Raw genomic sequence first — 8,980 nt, 5'->3', positions numbered from 1 at the left:
TGTGCAGAAGCAGACCACATCCTTTTGGCATTGTCCTAGACAGGACTTAAAAGTACAATGAAGCATCGTATCATATAGGAACACAGAAGAAACGTATCTATTATACCACAAGTTAGATTAGATGGTGCAGCATTCACTTATTAACCACGTAATGCAGGTTCTGAAATGCATGTGTAACTACAGCCTGTGTAAGACTGCTCCTTGCTCCATCACTGACTTTTGCACTTGCAGTAAAAGTACCAGACCCATCCAATTGCAAAGGTACAATCATGTGTCAGTACTGATGTGATGTTTTCCAGGACGCTCATGATAATCAAGAACATTCAATTCTGGCCTCCTGAGAGAAAATAAAAAATTGCTCTAAAATAGGAACTCCTTCATAAAGACCTGAGGATGTCACTTGCATGAGAAATTGTTATTTGCTTTTGGAGACTTTCAGTTCTTTTTGGAGAGATTAATAATTGGTGAAACTCAGAAAGTTCAGAACCTTTGTGGTTTGTAAAACTGGAGAGGAAATCAAAGCCTTGTGCAACATTGCTGTTTCAGCTGAGTCAGAAATATCACCCAGTAGCACAACTCATGCTATTTCTCTATTTCTCCTTCCTGCCAAAAGCAGATGGCCCTGAATCATACAGAAATAAAATATAAAAAATAAGTGCTAACTGAACCTTTTTTACTAGCTTCCCAAAGGTTTCCGCAGGAATTTGAACAATGATTTCATTTTGTTTTTACTTAACCAGAATTAGATCGGCCACCTCACTTGAACAAAGTACAGCCTGTATCTTCACACAAAAGGAGGCAGACAAGAAAATTGTTTAAAAAGTAATTCCTGTTGTCTGGAGGGAGAAAATTAAAGCTAGTAGGAAAAATGGAAGAAAAGCATCACCAAGCCATTTAAAGTATTTCCAAAGATTTGTGGTTATCCTTAGGTACTTTTTGAACATTCTTTGGCATGGCTGACAGAGTACAACTTCATAGAAAAATCTGAAGCATGTGCAGCACAGGAAGGGCCAATATCCTGCTTACTTACATGTACCAATAAAATGTCAAGATAGCTATATCATCTATGGGAAGAAAGCTGGGGAGCTGGCATAATACAATATATTTCTGAGCATGTCATAAACTGTAGGGGGGCATTTAACTGGCCTGTTTATCGCTTTCCAAAAATGTTTTAAATTTACAGTCTTTACTTAACATTTTTTTAATTTGCTCTCTTTTGATTATTTTTCCCTTTCCTCTCTTTGTACCAAATATTTCATTTGAGAGCAAATGCCATCTTTGTCATGTTAATAATTATATAGTTACTTAACATAAACTGTGGTTTGTGACAGTTTAGTATAGAATACAAAAATGTTTTTATACAATATTTACATGTTTATAAATGAGTCTTTGAGTATGTGGTATTTAAATTATGTACACATACATATATTTTTGGCACTGTATGATAAACAAACTGTAGAGGGAAAATGTAAATATTTTAAACTAGACAATTCAAACAGTACATATCCTGTGGTCTGACCATTAAAATAAAACCATAAGCATCAATATAAAAGAATAAACATATCACTTACTCTTTGCTTTTTTTACAAACAGATTTCTTTTTGGAAGAGTAGGGAATGGTATTCCAGTACCCAGATGAGGCAGATATTTCCACACAGTAATCAGAATGATTACTCGAAGGCTCCCTTTTTTTTCCAGTTGACAAAATCTACTGCAGCATTGTCTAGCCATAACCACTCCCCTAATGTTATAAATTTGAAAATGAATTAAAAGGGCAGAACAAATAATCAACAAAGATATTAATGAAATCTGTCAGTTTTTATTTTTTTTTTCTATTTTCTACAAGGGATTTTTAATATTTCTTTCTGTCAGTTATTCCATAATATACTAATAGATTTTACTTCCTCTTATTCTTTTACAAAGGAAAGTAAATGCAGCTTATCTTAGATCTGGATATTAGGGCTGTATGAAATTTCATTGAATATTTCATTTCAAAGCTGTTTTGACGTGTTTCAAGCTTGAAACAGCCAAATTGAAATGAAACAAAAAGCTTCAAACATCTTTGAATCAAAATGAGGGCACTCAAAACGTTTTGAAAGTTTCAAAATGTTTTAAGTTTTGAAGCAGCCCAGTGGTGGAAAGCAGGGGAGAGCACAGTCCTGATTCTCCCTGCCTCCCACCGCTGGGCTGTGCTCCAACCGGCTCCACCAGCCCCATCGAGCTCAAGCCAGCAGCGGGAGGTGGAGCATGGCCCTGGCTCTCCCAGCCTCCTGCTGCTGGGCTGAGGTCCATGGGGCTGTGGGCCCCCAGATCTGCATGCTGGATGAGAGGAGACTGCTTCTGCTGCCTGGGACTAGTAGCAGCATCAATCTTCCCTGCCGTTGGGCGCGGGCTGTGCCCAGCGCTGGTCCCAGGTGACAGGGCAGCCTCCTGTCATCTGGCATACAAATCTGGTGGCCCTCACACCTGGGAGGAGTTCAGCACTGCCTGGCAGCTCTCCCAGGGGTGCGAGCCCTTGGACCTGCATGCCGGATGACAGGAGGCTGCCTCTGCCACCTGGGACCAATGGCAGGTTCAAACTTCCCTGGCGCTGGGTGCAGGCGGCACCCAGCGCTGGTCCTGGGTGGCAGCGGCAGCCTCCTGTCATCTGGTGCACGGCTCCAGAGAAGAGTCCAGCACAGCCCTCCCAGGGTGCAGGTCCCTGGATCTGAGTGCTGGATGAGAGGAGGCTATCGCTGCTGGCAAGTATCAGGAGTTTTGCTTTGAACAGTTCAAGGTGCAGTTTCCAAGAAATCTCTCCACCTATCTCCTTGAAACTTAGCAGGTGTCATGCCCTCAGAAGGGGTTATCATCCCTGCAATTTTCATCTGAATCAGGCAAGAAATGACAGTTGTAGGCATTTTCATGATTCCCCACTATAGCCTATGGGTGAAATGTCGAAACACTTCAAAACAGTGAAACAGTTTTGCCAAAACAAAACAGAACAGTGCTTCAAAACGAAATGAAACAACAAGATGAAACACAGTCCCTTCAAAATGGCAAAATGGACATCGAAATAAAATGATGGTGTTTCACACAGCCCTACTGGATATCCACATTTTACTCATAGTCCTGCATCTAGACCCATATTTTAGGAGTATGATGAGATACATTATTTTAGACATCCACATTTGAAATATGTGGGCACTGTTTATAAAGGATCTTAAGAACACTGAAAGGAACAAAAGGGAGGGAGGATTTTTGACTGGCATTAGACTGGGGACTCCCTTTCTACTAAGCATTTTGGTAATCTCTTTTTTTCTCTTCAAACCACAACTCCCCCCGGCCCCGCCCCCGAACTGATAATCTACATTCTGATATTCCTAGTAATCTACAGTCTAGTTCTTTCCTTACAGCTGTGAATATCATTCTTTATGTTCTGCACTAATAATCTATTCTCCTTTGAACATAGCATTTGGCTTCTATGGTGGATTTTTTTTTCTCTTCCTTTTAAGCACTACACAGCCACCTTGAGTAGAGGTATGAGTTGGTCTGTAGTGTGCTGATGCTTCTAACTGGTACAGAGAAGCCTCTCAGGTGCTTGCCTGGTGGGTCTTACTCACTCAGAGTTAAAACAATAGCTAGATTTTGGAGGGTCAAATTAAAACTGTCCTGTGTCAAATTAGCAAGGACTGTAAGGATTTTATTTGATTTTGCCTTCCTCTCTAGCACAAGTCAGTCTGAACAAGTTTTCCCAAATAATTTCACTGTCAGTGCAGTGCTGTTTCCCTGTGACATACAGTAGATTACTTTTTCTAACGGGATGCTATGTGGCTCTGGTGAGAGAAACAAGCTGGAGCAGATGCTGCTGTGGACTGCTCTAGACAAGTGGCTACTTGTGAACACAGGACAATGGATTCAGTGGCCACAGGATTGAATTCTAGTCCTATGCTCTTATATAACTAATCAGAAACTGTAGGGGTTACACAGATTCTGGGCTTCTGTGCAGTTCACAGATAGCTGTGAAAGACAACCACAAATCATAACAGCCATTAAGTAGTTTTAATTTATGTTCAAACAATTTTGGTCCCCATAATAGCCCCAATTATAGCCAGCCCAATTGGAGTATAAATCCACCCTTGTTCTTTCTCCTGTATTCTGCTTTTCAGGAACTGTATAAGTTCTGCTTTTCAGAAACTGTATCTGTTAAAACTTTTAATTGTTATTACAACATGTACTAATGAAAGCTAGATTTTTGCATTGTATGTATTTCTGTAGCTATAAGAATCCCTCCACTTGAATGTCATGAATTCATGGGCCCTACTGTGAATGAAACATAACAAAAAACTCGTAAATCTCTTTTCTACAATATTTTAAGGGAACTATTTAGGCCGGATAAGACCAAAATCTCAGTTAAGATTTCTAAGCAAAACACTTCACATCTTTTTTTAATAAATTTTTCAGACTATTTCCTGATGAATTTCTATTTTCTATGCATTAGACACTGATAGGTCATGACAGATTTTTATAATTATAGACCATCTGTTTCATTCAGAATATTTATAATAAATTATTGAAATTAAAATCATTACCATCCACATTTCTGTATATTCCTGCCCAAAACCCACTTGTCTTGTCTGCAAGGGGCTCAATACTGACAGTTAAAAAGTTTGATTCAGCCAAATCTTCTATGGAAACCAAAGTAGCTCCTAAAAAATGAATTAGGAAACAAATCAGCCTATGATTACACACTTATTACTCCATCCTGCTTTAGAAACTAGTGTTTTTTAATAGTAGGAGTTTCTATTATAAAACCCTCTACAGGAAGTAGGCTAGTAGGGAAGAAGCAGGTTTATTAATAGGGAGTAGAAAAAGTCATGAGGATGCAAGGGAGGGAACAATTTAGATCCTTGTCTAGAGACAGTGTACCTGTGGTGGGGGATGGAACCAGGGTAGCAGCTGTCCTTGGTGGGGGGGCACAGAAATAACCACCCACCACTATGGTGGCCTTGTGCATTATGACTGACCCAAGTGTGGACCTACACTACTATGCTTCTGCTTCCCTATACCATGGAGATAGCATATCCCATACCATCCACCCCTGAGCACTCTTTGACTACCTGCTCCTGTATCTGTGCTCCAAATTCTGAAATATATTGGTGAAGACAATCTAGGAATTCCCTCTTCTGCCAGGCTCAAATCTTCATCTCTAGTGGGCCTGAGAACAACAATCTGATGTCCCCCTCTGAAATATTTTCCAGCATGTTTCTAGGCCTGAGGCATGTGTGAGGAAGTGGGTAAAGTGGACTTAGGGCTGTACAAGCTGGGGCACTGCTGCCATGCTGTACAGAAGCCCTTTGTCCTAGTATTCAAAATAACAAAAACAGTGCAAAATTCAAAAGAACAAAGTGAGCACTGAAGTGTGATATAAATAAAATACCAATACAATTGCTTGTTACCCAATCGAAGGCACTGAACAGATGCTTCGCTCCATTTTATTTCATCAGTATTAAACATGTAGCAATGGCCACGGAAAAGATTGGTCATCATTTGATTCAGGGCATTTTTCAGGAAGTTGTGGAGGGTCTGTAGGAACTGTAACTGTTAAGAAAGTATAGATGATGTGCCGGCCCTGCTGAAGTCAACATAATTTTGGCTATTTTGTTATTTCTTCTATATAGAATCATTTTAAAAAATAGGGCTCATAAATGTTAATAAAATGCTGTCAAGCACTTCCCTGTAATTGGCAATTATTACCCCCTAAAGTCACACTAGACTCACAGTGCAATCAATAAAGGTCTGCATTATTCATTACTACTAGAGTCGAGTGAAGTTCTGAATATTGACATCAGGAAAAATTCTGAATACAGGTTTGCCTCAATTTATGCGGATTCTTTATATGCGAATTCACTCTTATGTGATGAGTATATTTAAACCCATAATTCATTATATGAAAGGTAAATTTACTCTTATGTGATCAGCATAGATACTCCCCTACCCCTTGCCCAAGTAGGTAAGTCTGTGGGGGGAGGCGAAAGGGCCATGACCCCACTCACCCCAGACCTGGCTGCAGCAGCCCTAGGAGTGGCCAGCACCAGCTGCTTACAGCTGCTGGGCTGCACCATGGTCTGCCTGTCCCACTGTGCCTGGGCTCACCCCAGCTCCTGGGCTGTGCCGTGCCCTGGTGTAGGCAGCTGGTGTCAGTTGCTCCCGGGGGCCACTCCAGCACAGGCTGAAGTGAGTGCAGGAAAGTGAAGTGCCAGGTGGTGTGGGGCACAGCACTTACCCCAGCCCTTGCTGCAGCGGCCCTGGAGCAGATGACATCAGCTGCCTGCACCAGGACATGGCGCAGCCCAGGAGCAGAGGTGAGTGGGGTCACACAGAGCATGGTGCAGCTCATTGGCTGCAGGCAGTTAGTGCCAGCGACTCCCGGGGCCACTGCAGCTGGGGCCAGGAGGAGTGCAGCTCTGTTCCCTCTGCTTTGCTGCCTTGTGCAGCCCCAGGAGTAGCACCCCTCCCCCCTTTCCTAGTCCCAGCCTTCCTCCCTGCCATGGGAACCTATCCCTTTATGTTACATTGTAAAGTGGGTTCACTTTATGCAAGTGCTGTTCTTCAGGAATGCATGTACAGCATAAATTGAGGGAAACCTGTAGTAGAGTCAGTGGGTGCCCTGTGGGAGAAGGGAGAAGGGGTAGAAAAAAACATCTTGGAATGCTGGAGGTCTGTGCCATGGCTTTTCTCAGAAGAGATGGTCTATAGACATTCACTCAGGAGAAACTCTCCCAGGTATGTTTTAACTCTGATTGCTCCCAGCTTATTTTAACGAATTTTTGCTCTGGGAGAAAAATTCTGAACATCTGTACAGTCATGGTTTCTCCTAGGAGACCAGCAACACTCCCAGGAAAAAATGAATATCTGTATATGGCCTTAGATGAATCAGCATTTTACAAAAGAAAGCAATTTCACCAGGAGATTTCTGAGCACAAATAACTATTACAGCACATTGGAATAACCTGAAATTAGTGAAATAGTAGTGTTGTAGTGTCTCGGTACATAGTAGTTCATTCTGCATATAAAACATCTTTACACATAGTCCAGGTGCCGGGGGGGTATGTGTATATAGAGTGGCTTTAATTAGAGTGGCTCTTGTAAGCTGCTCTAATTGAAGTGCTGGCAATGTCTTGTGTATTCAGTATTCCATGCTTCAAAATGCCAGCAGAGGCACTGTAACTAAAGCTTGTTGGATGAGTTTTAGTTAAAGTACCCCTGCCACCAGTTGAAAAATGGGGATGCTGAATACACAAAATGCTGAGGCTGCTGGGGTATGCTAATTAATTAACTGAGTCTGTTCTGACATGCTGTAATTACAGCACATTGGAACAGATGTCCCACATGTCTACAGGCACCCATCATTTCTTTGAGTCACAAAGAAACAATGCTCTTTGCCTTTACATGCACCTTCATTGACATCCACAGAAGGTAGAAATACTGATCAAGGTCAGTATGAAGCTTAAGAAAGGAGGAACTAAAACACAACTAAGGCAAAAAAAAATCCCCAGTCGAAAGAAAGCCAGGATTTTAGTAACTAAGAACATGGTGCAGTCCATCAAAGTATAATCTAACATACTTATTACACATGTAACTTGAATTTGAGTAGTCCTCATTTGGGCAACAGAAGGAATGTTGAAATACCTTATTTCTCTCTCACTTCCTTGTAAGGGGCTTAGTGAACCACCTTAGGACCAATGTCCCATGGGTTCTTTGGGGTGCCTATCTGCACCCAGTGATGAGGTATGCAATCAAACAAATGAAGCTTCTGACCCCTATGACATTATCATTTGGTAATACAATACTTCCCTACACCACCTGCTCTAGAGGGTGGGTAGAGGTGAGAAGGAGGAAAGAATGGGGTGTAGCACACTCCAGCTATGCCAGACTTATCAGATCATACACATTAGAGCAACCAAACATATCCAATATCTGACCTGCTAACGTTTATATGATTGATACTAAGACTGTGCAAAGCTTCAGTTGCTGATTCGATTTGACAGAGATTCAGCTCAATTCGGTGGCCGAATCTCCAAATCCAAATCAAATCAGGGGACCCTTTAATCACTTTGAATCAAATTGGAACCTTCTGAATTGATTCAGAGAGATTTGATGATTCAGACATAGATACAGCTTTAAATGCTTTTTCTACATACCTCAAGGCACCAGATGGCTCGTGAATGCTGAGATGGTGGGGCAGATGGAGCGTCCCACAGAAGCACGAGGGGCGGCGGGGGGTTCCCAGCGTGCTCAGCAGCGGACCCGGAAGTGCACTGGAAGTACTTCTGACCCACTTCTGGGTTCACTGCCAAGTGTGTGGACCCCACTTCCCCGCTTCCCTTTGGGATACTCCATCTGCCCCACCATCACAGCATTCACGAGCCGTGCTGGCTACTTTAAGGTATGTAGAAAAAACATTTAAAGCTGTGTCTATGGCAGAATCACTGATTCTCCAAATCAGCATCGACCCTATAGATTCGGATTCAGCCAAATCGAATCGGGACAGTGATTCAAATAAATTGAATCACTGTTCCCGATTTGGGCTGAATCCAAATCTGAATCGAATATGGCCTATTTCACAAACCCCTAATTGATACCCATAGGAGGTAATAAGTAGGACTGTGCATATCTTGAACATATGTAGCCATACATCACACTTTCTTAATCAAAATAATGGTTGTAATAAGTTAATATTGGAAGCCATATAGAATATTCTGGTATGCACATGAAACAAAGCACAATATGGTTGTTTTGGCTAAGTTTAAGAGTATATTAGTAAAACTGAGAATCAGAGTAAAATTCTCAGGATGCAAAAACATATGAGCTGGAATATGCACCACCAAAAGGATCTTTAAAACAAAAGTACCAAGTTCTCCAGGGTTTTAAACCTCCATACTGCTACAGTTAAAAGGACTCGATTGTAAGTCAAGTGATAAAGCAGGGGAGGCTGGGT

At 41.7% G+C, this 8,980-nt stretch overlaps 1 pseudogene; it reads right to left on the bottom strand.

Moving 5' to 3' along the window:
- Positions 1 to 267: 267 nt before the first annotated feature.
- LOC149864953 (macrophage mannose receptor 1-like) overlaps positions 268 to 8,980 on the bottom strand; it is a 62,337-nt pseudogene continuing 53,624 nt past the window's right edge.

Source organism: Crocodylus siamensis, chromosome 5 (assembly GCF_052110815.1).
Source record: "Crocodylus siamensis isolate JL-2025a chromosome 5, ASM5211081v1, whole genome shotgun sequence".
NCBI classification, from domain to species: Eukaryota; Metazoa; Chordata; order Crocodylia; family Crocodylidae; genus Crocodylus; species Crocodylus siamensis.
The sequence above is the reverse complement of the archived record's forward strand: the minus strand, read 5'-3'. Positions and strand labels throughout refer to the sequence as shown.